The sequence below is a fragment of the Bos indicus genome, chromosome X (genome assembly GCF_029378745.1).
Source record: "Bos indicus isolate NIAB-ARS_2022 breed Sahiwal x Tharparkar chromosome X, NIAB-ARS_B.indTharparkar_mat_pri_1.0, whole genome shotgun sequence".
NCBI lineage: Eukaryota > Metazoa > Chordata > Mammalia > Artiodactyla > Bovidae > Bos > Bos indicus.
In genome coordinates, this window is record NC_091789.1 from 127,155,955 (window position 1) to 127,174,056 (window position 18,102).

General features: G+C 41.6%; 1 pseudogene; it reads right to left on the minus strand.

Annotated features, from left to right (window-relative positions):
- Positions 1-960: 960 nt before the first annotated feature.
- Positions 961-17,669, minus strand: LOC139181608 (melanoma-associated antigen B5-like; annotated as a pseudogene).
- Positions 17,670-18,102: the final 433 nt, after the last annotated feature.

Sequence of the window (18,102 nt, forward strand, 5' to 3'; positions counted from 1 at the left end):
GTTGTTTAAGCCACCCTATCTATGGTGTTGTTACAGCAGCCTGGGCAGACTGATACAGGGTTTTTTCTATCAGCTGTTGGAAGGTTTGGCCTCTACTCATCACTTCAGGATCTCAACTACCCCACCACACAACAGCAATGAAAATTACATTCCAGTGAGGACTCATAGTTTCCTAAAGTCCCAAACTGCCTTACTCAGGAAATTTACACTTAACTGCCATCACCCAGTGGCAAAGAATCCTCCTGCAATGCAGGAGGAACAGGAGATGTGGGTTCAATCACTGGGTCGGGAAGATCGCCAGGAGGAGGGCATTGCAACCCACTCCGGTATTCTTTCTGGGAAAATTTCATGTACCAGAGGGGCATGGTGGGCTATCATCCATGGGGTCACACATGACTTAAGTGATTGAGCAGCCAGGCAGGCAGGGCCATCATAAGGAATACCCTCCACTTCAACCATTCTTTTTACTTTATGTATAAGTCATAGAGAATATTTCAGTATCTTACTCATATGAGTGTAACTCATAAGCTCTAAAATTCTGTGAGTAGAGGCTGGGTTTTCTTTATATTAGCATCCCCAGTACTAGCACTGAGCCTTCCCAAGAGCATATTCTCAATGTTTGATGAATAAAAGAGCCAATAAACACAAGGTTACTTTACTAGCATTTTACTTCTCTTACTTTCTTGAAGAAGCTAAGGAACTCAGAGCACAGATCAATTACTTTAACAAAGCTAAAGACTAAAAGGAACAAGAAAAACTAACATTGACCATATTTTACTTTTTTTCTATTCCATTATCCTAACTATTTTACTATGGGATTCTTTCACATTTCCAATAATATAATCCCTATTGTGATGTTATATTTTCCTGGCTCGGGGTAAAAACTTCACATACTTCCTTATGGGTGGGATGATAATATTGAGCATGTCCCTGGGAGGTATACTGACTTTGACAGTAGTGTCAGGCCTGGCTGCATGCATGCCTTGGGCTTTCTCTTCTTCATCTCGCAAAGCTTCTTCATAATAAGCAGGGAAGTCACTGGGAACAGCATCATTGACCTTTGCCAAAAATTCCAGGACTTTCATCTCTCTGGTTTCAAGATGTGCTTTGGGGCCCCAGAGAAACTCATAAGGTGGAGGATCACTGTTGGCAACCTGGTGGTATTCCAGGTACTTCAGCCTCACTAAATCTTTGGTGATGAGCTTTCTGGGCTCTCCATAGATAATGTGCTTTCTTCCAGCATATACTCGCATCGTACCCAGGTATTTCCAGATGTCTTCCTCAGGGGCACAGTTGCCCTTCAGGAAGATCATACCCAGGAGATTCATCAGGACACCAGTCTTGGGTAAACCCCTTCTGCCACGCACCCTCCCATTGTTGGGGAGTTTCAATTTGCTGACCAGATTATAGCAGGGAACAACTGAGTCGCCTTCCTTCAGATCTACTGCAAAGACTAGCTCAGTGCATTCAGAGGCTCTCTTGAGAATCTCAGCAAATCGGTCATGGTGGCTTTGGTGGATAATCTTCAGGATGTCTTCCTTCACCATGAGCTGCTTCATTTTATACTTGTACAGAAGGAACTGCTCCAACAAGCTAGGTTTCCTGGTTAAACAGTCAGTTCCTGGGGTCTCAGTGAAGGGTGGGACCTCATAGGCAAGTGCTGTATACTTTTATTGGCCATCAAATGCTTCACAAGATCTAGTGTAAGAAAAGAGAGCAGTAGTGGCAATGGTCGGTACTCTTTGACGCTCCCGGGAAGTGCTACATGACTCAGCACCAGGCAGACTCTGGGTAATATCTTCACACTGAAGAGAGGAGGTAGTGGACTCCTCTTCTGCTGTTGCTATGGCCTGAGCACCACCACAACTCTGGGTCTTGCCTTGGGCTTGGGGACATTTATCACCACCATGGGCCTTACTCTTCTTACTTTGAGGCATGGTCAGGGACAGCAGGAAGGAGTATAGACAGGAGCTCAGAAGACGTGGGCACCTGGAGGAAGGAGAATAAGACGCTGTAAGCACCTCAGCAGGGAGATTCCACCTTGGCTTTAACCAAAGCCACCTCTGCAGGGTCCTTGGGGGCACTGGTCGAGGACCTCTCAAGGCTTCTGTTTTGATCAGCCTGTCCCCTGAGAAAACTGTACAGGATATTACAGCCTTAGAATGCAGCCTGCCAACCCTGCTAGGGGTATACTATGGTGACAGCAGGGGCTGGCAGTAGGGAGCCTCGCTTCTGGGTTTGAGGGTATTCTCAGTTTATAGTCAGGGTCATCATACTCATATAGTCAATTGTTGGCAGGTCTAGAGCCTCCTCTTTTCTGATGCTTTGAAGCTGACACCTCAAACCAAAGTCAGCAGTTCCCTGACACCCCAGAGGAAGAAGTGAATTGGTTCCTTAGCCCTTCTCTCTGTCAGAGGATACCCAAATGAGAGCTATGTGGAACCCACTCCTTTAGGGGTGCTTGGGTCCTCAGTTCTCGTTAAGGATGCTCACCTGGTCTCCAGGCAGTACCTGGTATACTTCCCCTCTGCTGACTGATGGCTGCAACGTCATACTAACCTCATACTCTTCTCTCTCAAATTTGATGTGGATTGTCAGCCTCAGTCTGACAGTCCTGCCCTGAGCCTGCAAGTTCCGAATGAAAAATGTGGGGCCTAGATTTTTTGTGATCTATTGTCACTCTGCTTATTTAACTTATCTGAAATGCCAGGCTGGATGAAACACAAGCTGTAATCAAGGTTGCTGGGAGAAATATCAATAACCTCAGATACATACATGACACCACCCTTATGGCAGAAAGCAAAGAAGAACTAAAGAGCCTCTTGGTGAAAGAGGAGAGTGAAAAAGTTGGCTTAAAACTCAACATTTAAAAAACTAAGATGATGGCATCCAGTCCCATCACTTCATGGCAAATAGATGGGGAAACAATGGAAACAGTGAGAGACTTTATGTTCTTGGGCTCCAAAATCATGGCAGATGGTGACTTCAGCCATGAAATTAAAAGACGCTTGCTCCTTGGAAGAAAAGCTAAGAGCAAACTAGATAGCATATTAAAAAGCAGAGACATTACTTTGCTGTAAAGGTCCATCTAGTCAAAGCTATGGTTTTTCCAGTAGTCATGTATGTAAAAGGTCAGTTTTCATTCCAATCCCAAGGAAAGGCAATGCCAAAGAATGCTCAAACTACCTCACAACTGCACTCATCTCACACACTAGAAAAGTAATGCTCAAAATTCTGCAAGCCAGGCTTCAACAGTACGTGAACCGTGAACTTCCAGATGTTCAAGCTGGTTTTAGAAAAGGCAGAGAAAACAGAGATCAAATTGCCAACATCCGCTGGATCATCAAAAAAGCAAGAGAGTTCCAGAAAAAACATCTATTTCTGCTTTATTGACTATGCCAAAGCCTTTGACTGTGTGGATCACCACAAACTGTGGAAAATTCTGAAAGAGATGGGAGTACCAGACCACCTGACCTGCCTCTTGAGAAACTTATATGGAAGTCAGGAAGCAACAGTTAGAACTGGACATGGAACAACAGACTGGTTCCAAATAGGAAAAGGAGTACATCAAGGTTGTATACTGTCACCCTGCTTATTTAACTTATATGCAGAGTACATCATGAGAAACGCTGGGCTGGAAGAATCACAAGCTGGAATCAAGATTGCCGGGGGAAATATCAATAACCTCAGATATGCAGATGACACCACCCTGATGGCAGAAAGTGAAGAGGAACTAAAAAGCCTCTTGATGAAAGTGAAAGAGGAGAGTGAAAAAGTTGACTTAAATCTCAACATTCAGAAAACTAAGATCATGGCATCTGGTAGCACCACTTCATGGCTGATAGATGGGGAAACAGTGGAAACAGTGTCAGACTTTATTTTTTGGGGCTCCAAAATCACTGCAGATGGTGATTGCAGCCATGCAAGTAAAAGATGCTTACTCCTTGGAAGAAAACCTGTGACCAACCTAGAGAGCATATTGAAAAGCAGAGATATTACTTTGCCACCAAAGGTCTATCTAGTCAAGGCTATGGTTTTTCCAGTAGTCATGTATGGATGTAAGAGTTGGGCTATAAAGAAAGCTGAGCACCGAAGAACTGATGCTTTTGAACTGTGGTGCTGGAGAAGACTTTTGCAAGTCCCTTGGACTGCAAGGAGATCCAAGCAGTCCATCCTAAAGAGACCAGTCCTGGGTATTGATTGGAAGGACTGATGCTGAAGCTGAAACTCTAATACTTTGGCCACCTCATGCGAAAAGTTGACTCATTGGGAAAGACCCTGATGCTAGGAGAGATTGGGGGCAAGAGGAGAAGGGGACAACAGAGGATGAGATGGCTGGATGGCATCACCGACTCGATGGACATGAGTTTGAGTGAACTCCGACAGTTGGTGATGGACAGGGAGGCCTTCCGTGCTGTGATTCATGGGGTTGCAACGAGTTGGACACAACTGAGCGACTGAACTGAACTGTATGGATGTGAGAGTTGGACTATAAGAAAACTGAGCACCAGAGAATTGATGCTTTTGAACTGTGGTGTTGGAGAAGACTCTTGAGAGTCCCTTAGACTGCAAGGAGATTAAACAAGTCAAAACTACAGGAAATTGGTCCTGAATATTGATTGGAGGGACTGATGCTGAAGGTGAATACTTTGGGCACCTTATGGGAAGAACTGATTCATTGGAAAAGACCCTGATGCTGGGAAATATTGAAGACGGGAGGAAAAGTGGACAACAGAGGGTGAGATGGTTGGATGGCATCACCAACTCCATGGACATGAGTTTTAATTAAGTGCTGGGAGTTGGTGATGGACAGGGAAGCCTGGCATGCTGCAGTCCATGGGGTCACAAAGAGTCAGGCATGACTGAGTGACCAAATTGAATTGAACTGATTCAATGATTGGTAGTCCTTTCAATCTTTCCTTTGACCCTTTGCATGGTCTGGGTTTTCTGTCTTCCTGCCAGCCTCTGCTGAAACAACAACCCAGTAACATTTGAGGGTTCCCCCACTTTCCCATGGTCTCTAAGGCTGAGAATAGCAGATGGGTTCTTTTGTACCCCATACAACTCCTGGAAAGATCTGGAAATCCTCCTACTGTGGGGGAATAAACTACCCCTTATAAATAAAATCTTTCACTCACCCCACATGCTGCCTTCCTGCCTCTCCCCCTGCCCGCCATCCCTTCACCATTCCATCCTCGAGATACTATAAGAGAAAATGAGTGTCAGTCATCACATCACCAGTTGCACAGACACGCCAGGCTGCCAGCAGGGCAGGAATTCCCTCTGTCCTCACATAGGGCCTTCATCCCAACTCCTGGCCACCCTAGAATGCTTTCGTCTGCTATCTTGAGGCCCCTCCCCTAAAAAACCAACACCCTCACAATCTCAGAGACCCTCCTCAAAGAAATCAGCCTGATCGTCCTGTTTGGGTCTTCCTAAGATTGACAGAACCACAAGTCCTGTACCACTTCACTGTTCTGGGGTGGAGGTCCCCTCAGACCTCACTCAGAGTTGCCTCCTCAAATTCCTTCAGGGCAAGGTGGTCGAGCTCCTAATCTATCATATAGAAAAGGAAGGCTCACCTCTACCTGACTGCCATGCTTGGGTCCTCTGAGAGCAACAACCAGGGCCTTGTTCAGACTTTGCACCTGAATTTCCTCTCTCAGACACTTTTTAGGGTCTTCTTCCCCCTCTAAACTGGGGCCACCCACTTCAACCAAGGTCCTCACCTCCCGGATAGCCTCTGGGAAGGAATCTTCCTCCACCAGAGCGTCAGGGCTTTGTGGGCGTGATTACACTCCCACAATTACACTCAATTACAATTACACTCAATTACACTCAATTACACTCCTTTCAGGACCTTGGGCACTTCCTTCTGTTACTGTCCTTACAACGAGGTCCTCACCTACTTGAGACCTTCCTTGTAGGAAGCTGCCTGATGGCACAGGTCTAAGAGTAGGTACGGGGTTGTCCCTGCAGGATTCCCTAAACGATTGGGTGGTGTTCTCCAGTCCTGCACCCGAGTCCTGTCTCAGATCCTGTCTCTTTAATGAATGGCTTCTTTGTAAAAGTCATATCCATGCAAATTCCTAAGTACCATCTCCACTGTGAGTCTTAAGGGCAATGGGTCTGTGTCCCAGGAATGATGTAAGATAGAGAAGCTGAAGTGCCAGGTAGAGGACTTAGATTGGAGTTGAGCTTTCAGAGAACAAAGCAAAAAACATGCTGATTTCTTTCTTCTCTTTACCACCCAGACTTGGCTTCCAATACAACTTCTATTCTATGAGACTTACATACTACAGAAGTGGGCTGAGCCTGATAATTTCATGAGATTCCCCTATTTCATGGTTAACTGACACTGCACATATAAATGATCATATTGTTACCAGGTAGTAAGCTTCTTTTCATTATTCATACCCCTCACTTATTTGGGTTTTCTTATTGCCCTGGTTATGTATTTCAATCCAGTACTTTGGGCACACACTGCTTTTTATTTTTATTGTTCCTTCAATCACCTGAAATATATTCAAGAATAGAGAGAAGAAAAGTGAGTAAAAATACACAAGGTCAACTTCAGGGTGGGAGTGGTAGACAAGAGTGTGCCCTAGAGACATTGAGACCAGGAGTCTAGTCTAGCTCTGTTACTTACCACCTTGTGAATATGAGAATAATGCAAGTTCTTCATCTGCCGAATGAATTTGATAAACCCTAACTTGTATGACTGTGTTATTTGGAAGGAATGATGTTAAAGCTGAAACTCCAATACTTTGGCCACCTCATGCAAAGAGTTGACTCATTGGAAAAGATCTGATGCTGGGAGGGATTGGGGGCAGGAGGAGAAGGGGACGACAGAGGATGAGATGGCTGGATGACATCACGGACTAGATGGACGTGAGTCTGAGTGAACTCTGGGAATTGGTGATGGACAGGGAGGCCTGGCGTGCTGCAATTCATGGCATCTCAAAGAGTCGGACACGACTGAGCGACTGAACTGAACTCAACTGTATGACTGTGGGAATGTATGTATTGTGTATAAAGCACCCATCAAAATCTTGGCAAATATTGCATGTTTCATGAATGGCAGTTAATATTTTTACCTAGACAATATCACCCTCCTGTGTAGGAATGTTTTCTTAAATCCAGCATATGTCAGGGGAAATGCAGCACTCTCAGACAGAACAATACCAAATCAGTCAAAATTTTGCTTTAGCAAGTAAACTTAAGTATCTTTTCCACGTTAGAGCATTTATTATTTAATTTTGGTGTGGAGGTTTTCTTTTCTTTTCTTTTCTTTTTTTTTTCCCTACCTGGAAGCAACTCAAAGTTCCTGGAATTTTGTCATGTACCAACTCTTTTAGTCCTTTCCAGTTTCCCTTCTATCTAAACCATGTCTATTTTTATTTGTTTCTTCCCCACCAAAATCTAGCCTCCTCTTTGAATTTGCCAAATTACTCAAGATAACCCAATTAAAATGCTCTATTAGTGCATTGGGATTTGGCTCTACCAGTTCAAGGCAGAAAGAGTCAACAGAGTGGCTCTTGTGCATCTCACCTGTTGGGGCTCAATGCAGGTTGCACCAAAATATGCCACAGTGACATGTTGATTACCTTGTATTCAGGTTACTTAAGAAAAGGCCATTGCAGGAGTAATATTTTGACCCTCTTTTCTGTCTCCCTGAAAGCAGGAAATGTGTCTGTCATATGAAAGGTGCACTGCCTGCATCTGGAGGTAGAAGAACATCCCGATAGCCAAAAATAGAGAATTCAGTCAGAGAAGTCTGTATACACAAATGTCTTTAATTTACTACCCCAAGCTCAAATTCTGTTTAGATTCTTCACTAATTGAGCCCTCAAAACTTACGTTTATTTGTCCTGTCCATTCCTCAAGAATGTATTGTTTCTAGGTATGAACCATATAAAAGCTGCCTGCTTTGGCCACTTCTTCAGGTCCCATTTCTAAGACACCCTCATGCACATGAATTACAATTTGTTTCTTCTTCTCCTGTTAATCTGTCTGTGTCAATTTTATTATTAGTCCAATCACAGGAACCCAAGAGGCATAGAGGCATAAATTTCTCTCTCCCTGACAGTTGGCAAGCCAGCCAGGAGGTTTCTCATCCTGAGACTGCTGCTACTGAGAGATCCTGGGACATCTGACAAAGGCCACAGAAGGTAAGATGTCTTATCATGTCAGTCCCCCAGATCTCTGCCTTCAAGGTCTGATGTGAGGGAAAGTAGTCAGAGTCCCTTTTTTCTCTCTAAATTTAGATTAGCAGGAGATAATATTTGCGTAGCTAGTTCCTTGGACTTAGGGAAACTTAGGGATTCTTTTCTTCTCAAACATGGTCACTGTTTTACTTTGTCTGTTGTGTCATTTGTCATAAGGAGCAGGAACCATAGGGCAGGACAGCAGGCATAGGCTCTATAAGCCTGCTGTTCAAGCCAGCCTCACAGAGTGATGAGTTAGCAATTCTCACCAGACCTGCGTCTATTTAGACAAACTTTGCTGTGGTTCCCGTAAGTAAAAACCAGATGAGACTTTACCTTCCATCTTCTTTTATATCTTGAGAGCTCATCATTTTGTCCAGTGAGAATATTCTGTCTGATCTCTGCCATCCAGGAGATACATTTACTGGGGTATATCTGGTGGCTTGTTGAATAGACTGGAGTTCCAAGACATGAAGTCACCAGCAGCACTCCCTTTGTCTGGTTGGGCCAGCTCTCAGGGGGGGTTGTCATAAGGGGTCCTGGTCCATAAAGGGCATTTGTCATCTCAGCTTGTGTTTCTTGTTAGCACTGGAAAGCCTCATGCCAGTAGTGCCTGCCTGGTGTCATGAATTAGTGAGCTTATGGCTGGAGTGCCCCACGTTTTGTGGGACACTACAGAGCTTGTTTTCACTACATCATTCATACCACCTGTAGCAACAAAACGCTTTTACTTTTTTGACTAACTCTGGGAATGAACTTTCTGGATTTTGTGAGGGGTACATACTCTCTTGTATTATGTTTCTTGCATCTTTGGTTAAGCAATAAAAAAAAAAAAACTTACTGGTTTGAGTTGCTGTTTGAAATTAATATAAGAGCCTACTTACCAATTGCCAGATGATGGATCCTTTAAATTGGCTGTATTTAAAAGGAAAACATTTTGTGGGAGCTGTCATCATAAACATCTGTCATATTGATACTTATGTGAGGATCAAATTGAAAGGAAAATAAATTATGACTGCCCTTAAGACATTCCTTATTATGATGAAAGAACTTAAACAAAAATCCAACAAAATTCTCCTTCTTAAAAATAACCCTGCTTCCTCAGTAAATTTTCAGGACCTCCTACACATAATCTCAGAACAAATCAGCTGGAGCCAAGGGCTAACAGAAACAACTGTCTTTGTCTTGTACATATAAAATCAGAAATACGATTCTAGAAGCAAGTCAAAACACACCTAACTTGACAAGTCCCAAGGCTTTGCCCATCCCTACTAAAATGCTTGTAGATATTATAAATAACCAGGGTATTAGAGTAAAATTTTCCTTTACTTAAGGAAAAAATTAATAGCAATTACTCAAATACTTATGATAATAGACAAATATGCTCCAAAACTCCTAGGAGAAAACACATTTTCTGTCTCTGCCCCTTGAAGTTATAAATTCTATCATGTCTTTCAAGTGTTAACACAGGTCACAGCACCTGAGAATGAGTCTGGGTTAGCTCAGTCTGTAGAATTAAAAAAAAAAAAAAGGGACCTCTTTAAACACATACTGCTAAAACACCCCCTTACCTAAACAGTCTCTTTAAAATTGCTTGTCAAGGGAAAATACTGGTCTTAAAATTTTCTCCACAAACAAAGAAAAATACTTTAGCCATCTGAATGAGTATACTTAATTAATTCCAGTTGTTATTTATAAACTAATGAGTTTTGTACTGTGCCTGATTCATGACTAAAGTTTTACAATGAAAACTTTAAGCTAATTGTCTGTCTGTATGTCTATATGTATACATTGTAAATATCGTATCTTTCTACTTCCAGATTATGTTGCCAAAATCATATTTGTAAAAGAGCTCTATTTAATTGGCTTACAAAAACTCGTGCTTATATAAAAATTCTTAAAGTTTAAGAAACACCAACCCAAATATTTTTCAAGTTCACATGAGCTAGAATAATCTTGAGTAAATAAAAGCTAAATTTAAGCTTACTGGTTTAATATGGGTATATCTTCAGAGTTAGCATAAAATAAAATATGGATAACCAACTTTTGTTCTACTGGGTTTACTAGTCAAATGAGCTAATGTCTCTGTTGCAACATTTGTCGGGAACAAACAAACAAAAAAGAGTCAAAAGGTCTTAAGATAATGACTAAATGCTTTAATGAGATTTTCATGAGGAATCTAAGTATGATTATTAAGAACAAAAGAATTAAATAGATATAAATGAGATAGGACTTTCTAGGTGAACTTTTTAATAATAATCGTTTGTGATATGTCTACTCAAATTGTTTCCTAAATCTCTTTGGTAATTTATACTCTTAGAGTTTGGCTAAGTTAAATTAAGTGATGAAAATTTGTTGACTCTCTGGTCATTTCCAAATAAGATAAAATACTAAAACACTAATTGTTGAACAAGTCTAAGTTTGCATATATTTCACCTGTTACTACAAGAGACTAAGTATGTTTTGATTTATTAATAAATGTACCTTATGCTTTATTGAAAGATTATTCTATATATTTCTGGAAATTATAATGTGTATTTTTAAGTTTGCCGAGCCACAAAATATTAATACAATTAAGAAAGAAACAAATCGCCAGTCCAGGTTCAATGCAGGAAACAGGATGCTTGGGGCTGGTGCACTGGGATGACCCAGAGGGATGGTATGGGGAGGGAGGTGGGAGGGGGTTCAGGATGGGGAACACATGTACTCCCGTGGCGGATTCATGTTGATTTATGCAAAACCAATACAATATTGTAAAGTAATTAGCCTCCAATTAATATAAATAAATTTAAATTTAAAAAAAGGAAAAAAATTACTTCTTTATTTTCACTAAAAAAATTAAAATTAAAAGGATTAAGAAGTTTAATATGTGGTTAAAGCTACTGAGTATAATAACAGACATAGAATGTGTTTGGTGGTAATAAAAGTTATATGGTATGGAGATGTTTTTGTTAAGGAAAAAGAAAGTCGTTTTTTGTAAGGCTGCTGCTGCTGCTGCTGCTAAGTCACTTCAGTCATGTCCGACTCTGTGCGACCCCGTAGACGGCAGCCCACCAGGCTCCCCCGTCCCTGGGATTCTCGAGGCAAGAACACTGGAGTGGGTTGCCATTTCCTTCTCCAGCGCATAAAAGTGAAAAGTGAAAGTGAAGTCGCTCAGTTGTGTCCGACTCTTAGCCACCCCATGGACTGCAGCCCACCAGGCTCCTCCATCCATGGGATTTTCAGTAAGGCTGGTTATTCCCAAATGGGAAAGAAAACAAGGCACAAACTAAAATGGACATAGAAAATTGTAAGTTTTGTGAAAAAATAAATCTTTGGAAAGGAATTTTATATGTGATCAGGAATAAATAAAATTGGGATCAATTTAATTAAGTAAATGAGTTTAAATATCAAAAGTAACCTGGTATAAAATTGGAATTTGGTTTTATCTCTGTTAAAAGGACAAACTGTATTTTTTCTATGAGTTTGTTCTTAGTAAGAAGAAATTATTAAAGTTTTTCTTTACCTTAAAGGAATCTGACTATATATATATATATAGAGAGAGAGAGAGAGAGAGAGAAAGAGAGAGAGAGTAATCTTGTTTTATCTTTATCAGACCATGATTGCTCAAGTAAACCTAGTCCTCTGGATGTTAAAAGAGCTAAATTTTATTCAGAACCTCACAATAAACTGGAAAATTCTTCAAGAGATGGGAATACCAGACCACCTGACCTGCCTCTTGAGAAATCTGTATGGAGGTCAGGAAGCAACAGTTAGAACTGGACATGGAACAACAGACTGGTTCCAAATAGGAAAAGGAGTACGTCAAGGCAGTATATTGTCACCCTGCTTATTTAACTTATATGCAGAGTACATCATGAGAAACGCTGGGCTGAAGGAAGCACAAGCTGGAATCAAGATTGCCGGGAGAAATATCAATAACCTCAGATATGTAGATGACACCACCCTTATGGCAGAAAGTGAAGAGGAACTCAAAAGCCTCTTGATGAAAGTGAAAGAGGAGAGTGAAAAAATTGGCTTAAAGCTCAACATTCAGAAAACGAAGATCATGGCATCCGGTCCCATCACTTCATGGGAAATAGATGGGGAAACAGTGTCAGATTTTATTTTTCTGGGCTCCAAATTCACTGTAGATGGTCACCGCAGCCATGAAATTAAAAGACGCTTACTCCTTGGAAGGAAAGTTATGACCAACCTAGGTAGCATATTGAAAAGCAGAGATATTACTTTGCCAACAAAGGTCTGTCTAGTCAAGGCTATGGTTTTTCCTGTGGTCATGTATGAATGTGAGAGTTGGAGTGTAAAGAAGGCTGAGCACCGAAGAACTGATGCTTTTGAACTGTGGTGTTGGAGAAGACTCTTGAGAGTCCCTTGGACTGCAAGGAGATCTAACTAGTCCATTCTGAAGGAGATAAGCCCTGGGATTTCTTTGGAAGGAATAATGCTAAAGCTGAATCTCCAGTACTTTGGCCACCTCATGCGAAGAGTTGACTCATTGGAAAAGATCTGATGCTGGGAGGGATTGGGGGCAGGAGGAGAAGGGGACAACAGAGAATGAGATGTCTGGATGGCATCACTGACTGGATGGACGTGAGTCTGAGTGAACTCCGGGAGTTGGTGATGGACAGGGAGGCCTGGCGTGCTGCGATTCATGGGGTCGCAAAGAGTTGGACACGACTGAGCGACTGAATTGAACTGTACTGATAACCTATATTTGCCTATGAAGTCTTTAATTGTTATTTTGGTTAAATGGATAACTAAGCATTTTTTTCCCAGTGATCTATGTGACTAAGTGTTCTAAAGCCTCTTTGATATTTTTGACAAGCGTCCTCCAAATCAAATTCTACATGTCTTTTTGACTTAGAAGTAGCTTTGAGGTATATTTCAGAGGGCCCCTGAAATATCTCAAAGATTTGTTCTCTCTCCTTATAAAAAGAGACATGTGTACCCCAGTGTTCATCACAGCACTGTTTATGATAGCCAGGACATGGAAGCAACCTAGATATCCATTAGCAGATGAATGGATAAGAAAGCTGTGGTACATATATACAATGGAGTATTACTCAGCCATTAAAAAGAATACATTTGAATCAGTTCTAATGAGGTGGATGAAACTGGAGCCGATTATACAGAGTGAAGTAAGCCAGAAAGAAAAGTACCAATACAGTATACTAATGCATATATATGGAATTTAGAAAGATGGTAACAATAACCTTGTATGTGAGACAGCAAAAGGGACACAGATGTATAGAAGTCTTTTGGACTCTGTGGGAGAGGGAGGGGGGGCATGATTTGGAAGAATGGCATTGAAACATGTATAATATCATATAAGAAACCAATCGCCAGTCCAGGTTCGATGCAGGATACAGGAAGCTTGGGGCTGGTGCACTGGGATGACCCAGAGGGATGGTATGGTGAGGGAGGTGGGAGAGGGGTTCAGGATTGGGAACACATGTACACCCGTGGTGGATTCATGTTGATGTATGGCAAAACCAATACAATATTGTAAAGTAATTAGCCTCTAATTAAAATAAATAAATTTAAATAAAAAATGAACTAAGAATATTAGTTATATGAAATTTAACCATGGGAAGCATTGCCAAGTAAGAAGGAATGTTAAACCTTTTTTATGTTGTGTCTGGCTTACCAGGTGGCTCAGATAGTAAGGAATCTGCCTGCAGTGCAGGAGATCTGACTTCGCTCTCTGGGTCAGGAACATCCCCTGGAGAAGGGAATGGCTACCTACTCCAGTATTCTTACCTGGAGAATTCCATGGACAGAGAAGCCTGGTGGGCTACAGTGCAAGGGGTCGCAAAGAGTCAGACACAACTGAGCAACTCACACTTTCAGACTTGTATGGATGTGCATAATAAGTGTTTCAGGAATTATTAGAAACTTTTGGAAGTCTTCTATGTCCTGTAGTAGAATGTTGTCTGTCATCAAAATTGAAGCTCACACTAAAAGGACTAAACCCAAGTATCAGAGAAACACTGAAGCTGACTTGTATGTACAGGCAGAACAACAAAAGAATCTGTGAACATTGTGGCACATGTAGATAAAGTCCATTTTGCTTCTGCCAAAAAAATTGACCCTTCCTTGCCACACTTTTGCCATCCTGATGTCTATTTAATATGGCACCAGTCAGCTCCCACATTGGAGAAAGTAAGTGGGTAAACAATAGCTTTAAATGAAATAAATAGTTGGGGCTATGAGAAATTCAAGATGACCCCTTGGTTTCTCCCAGCTTTCTAGCAACTCTTTCCCTGACCATCATTTAAGATGACTCAAATTATAGACACTGGTAGGAAGATTTTTATAAAATTGTGCAAAGTCTACCAGCAATGTCTATCCTGCCAGGTCCATAACTCTGGAAAGGAAAGGAAAACAGATTTTTGCCCCAGAGGCCTCAGACCTCCTTTCCCTGGACACTTTGAACACCTGCAACAAAATTTCATTTATTTGCCGCTTAGTATGAGTCACAAATATTTGCCGCTTAGTATGAGTCACAAATATTTGCCACTTAGTATGAGTCACTTAGTATTGCCACAGCCAGTCCCTCCCATCAGGAAGCTTCCACAAGCCTCTTAACCTTATCCATCAAAGGGCAGACAGAATGAAAACCACAATCAGAAAACTAACCAAGCTGATCACATGGATCACAGCCTTGTCTAACTCAGTGAAGCCATGTAGGGGCACCCAAGACAGACAGGTCATGGTGGAGAGTTCTGACAAAACATGGTCCACTGGAGAAGGGAAAAGCCAAGCACTTCAGTATTCTTGCCTTGAGAATCCCATGGACAGTATGAAAAGACACAAAGATATGACACTGAAAGAGGAACACCCCAGGTCAGTAGGTGCCCAATATGCTACTGGAGAAGAGTGGAGAAATAATTTCAGAAACAATGAAGAGACAGAGCCAAAGTGAAAGCAACACCCAGTGGTGGATGTGACTGGTGATGAAAGTAAACTCTGATGCTGTAAAGAACAGTATTGCATAGGAACCTGGAATGTTAGGTCCATGAATCAAAGTAAGTTGGAAGTGGTCGAACAGGAGATGGCAAGAGTGAACATGAACATTTTAGTAATCAGTGAACTAAAATGGATGGGAATGAGCAAATTTAATTCAGGTGACCATTATATTTACTACTGTGGGCAAGAATCTTAAAGAAGAAATGGAATAGCCTCATAGTCAACAAAAGAGTCCAAAATGTAGTACTTGGGTGCAATCTCAAAAAGTACAGAATGATCTCTGTTCGTTTCCAAGGCAAACCATTCAATACAACAGTAATCCAAGTCTATGCCCCAAAAATTAATGCCAAAGAAACTGAAGTTGAACAGTTCTGTGATGACCTACGAGACCATCTAGAACTAAAACCAAGAAAATATGTCCTTTTCATCATAGAGGCTTGGAATGCGAAAGTAGGAAGTCAAGTGATACCTGCCTAGAGTAAGAGCAAGTTTGGGTACCAGGCCCAAGGACAGTGTCAAATGCCACCCAAGTGTTCTTTGGGTATGCACAGCCTGGGCATACTCCTTGCAGCTCTTATGACACAGTGAGCTGATCCAGATCTTGCCCTGTGGGTCATGGAAAGAGAACAAAGCAGAGAGTGACAGCAGGCAAGTTTTCATGGGAGAGATAGGGTGAAAGTCAGGGGTCTCCAGCCAGCAGTTTGGGCAAGACCACTGGAGTTCACCATGGCAGCAATCCTAGTCACGGTACCAAATATGTCACTGGTAAAAAGAGATTTCCTCAGTGCTTGCCCTTGCAAAGAAAGGGAAGGACTCTGGACTAGTGCACATCAGGGGACTTGTCTGATGAAGGTCACTTTATCAGTCTTGTGAACTTGAGAAGACTGCAAGTTATCCATCTATAGATGGAGTCTGCTAAATCCCATCCTGCATGAATGCTGGAATTCATGTATACATATAAAGCAGTCATACTGATTAAGAAACACTGGTCTTTAATTTAATGGTGGTTATGATTATTATGAACCTCCAAAATACCACCTTCCTATCTGAGGTTATTTTTATCCAGTAGATAGCAGAGACTATGCAGTGCATTGGGACAAAAAAATAAATATTCTTAAAAGAGCTAAATTAAGGCAAAGTATATTTTATTTTTACCAAAAAAAAAAAAAAAATAGAGGAAATAAGGCAAACTACAAATTAAAAGCTTTTTCCTTTATATTTGCCTAATTTTTTTTTGGTTTTTCAATATTTTCTGTGGTCATGTTTCACATTACCATGAAAATCTCTCTTTCAGCGACATATTCAGTTCAGTTCAGTTCAGTCGGTCAGTCGTGTCCGACTCTTTGTGATCCCATGAATCGCAGCACGCCAGGCCTCCCTGTCCATCACCAACTCCCGGAGTTCACTCAGACTCACATCCATCGACTCAGTTATGCCATTCAGCAATCTCATCCTCTGTCGTCCCCTTCTCCTCCTGCCCCCAATCCCTCCCAGCATCAGATCTTTTCCAATGAGTCAACTCTTTGCATGAGGTGGCCAAAGTACTGGAGTTTCAGCTTTAGCATCATTCCTTCCAAAGAAATCCCACTTCCAGGTAATAAAGACAATACAGATGGTTCATGAATTTCTTTTACATCTACCAAAACTGTAACTTTAAAAATCCTAAAACAGCAATAAATAAAACTGGAAAATCATTACCAAATCAATATTCTGAAGAAAAAGAATCTGGTAGAAGTAAAAGTATTCGATAAAAATGAAATAAATAACATGCAGAAGTTACTGGTTTAAGTCAGGAAGAAAATAGAGACCAAAACATGGTTTGCTCGACCCCTACTAACCTGCACTATCTAGGAGCTTGACTACTCTTTGAGAAAACTCTATTCCAGTGTCATCTTACCTTGTGTAGATGGTGAACAACATATTCAATACATTCAATGTGTTTTACATATACCCAACGTATGGCTTATAAAACTTTAAAACAGCAAACAATGTGATTTATATGATTAATGCATTTGTATTCTGAAGCACAATAAACCTTATGAAAAGTAATTAGTATTTGAAAATACTAGACTCCTCCCTCGTTGCCTTAATCTAATTTAAATCAACTTTCAATAGATATTTCTCCTATGGATAAAGGAAAAAAAGATATATATTTTGTTAAAATGAGTTGTACCTAAACTCCCTTACTACATAAAACTGTAAAAAACATACAAGTTTTGTTCCCTCCACCCTATTACTCTCTACTATTTAGAAGCTTGACAGCTCTGTTCCAACACAAAAGGGAAGAAAGTGTCCGGGCATCCTTCCCTAGATGTGAGAGGAGCTGTAGGACTTGGCCCTGGAAGGGGCACTGGCTTTAGCTGTCATTGGAGCCCTGGCCACACCTCTCAGCCCTGCTCTCTCCGCCTGATCTCTCAGACCCTCATCATAGAGGTCTGGGAAGGAAGTCCAGACGGTGTCTTGGATCTTCGCCAGCACCTCCAACACCTTCATCTTATTAGTTTCAAACAAGCTCTCGGGCCCCACAGGAACTCGTAGTATGGAAGATTGACATTGGGTACCTGTCGGTACCTCAGGTACTTTTTCTGCACCAGATGTTTGGTGATGAGCCTTCTGGGCTCCCCAAAGATCCAGTGCCTCCTCCCAGTATAGACCCCCAACACACTGAGGAATTCCCAGACCTCCTCCCTGGGGGCATGGTTACCCTTCATGAAGATAATGCCCAGGAGCACCATGAGGAATCCGGACTTGGGCAGACCCCCCTCATCACTCGGACCTTCATCACCCCCGAGGTTGAGCTTGTTGATGAGGGCATAGATGTTCCTCCTATGGTCGACTTCCATCAGCTCCAGGCCAAATACCAGCTCCATATGCTTAGTTAGAGTCTCTCCTGAGGATTTCAGGGATGTGCTGCCTATACTTGCTG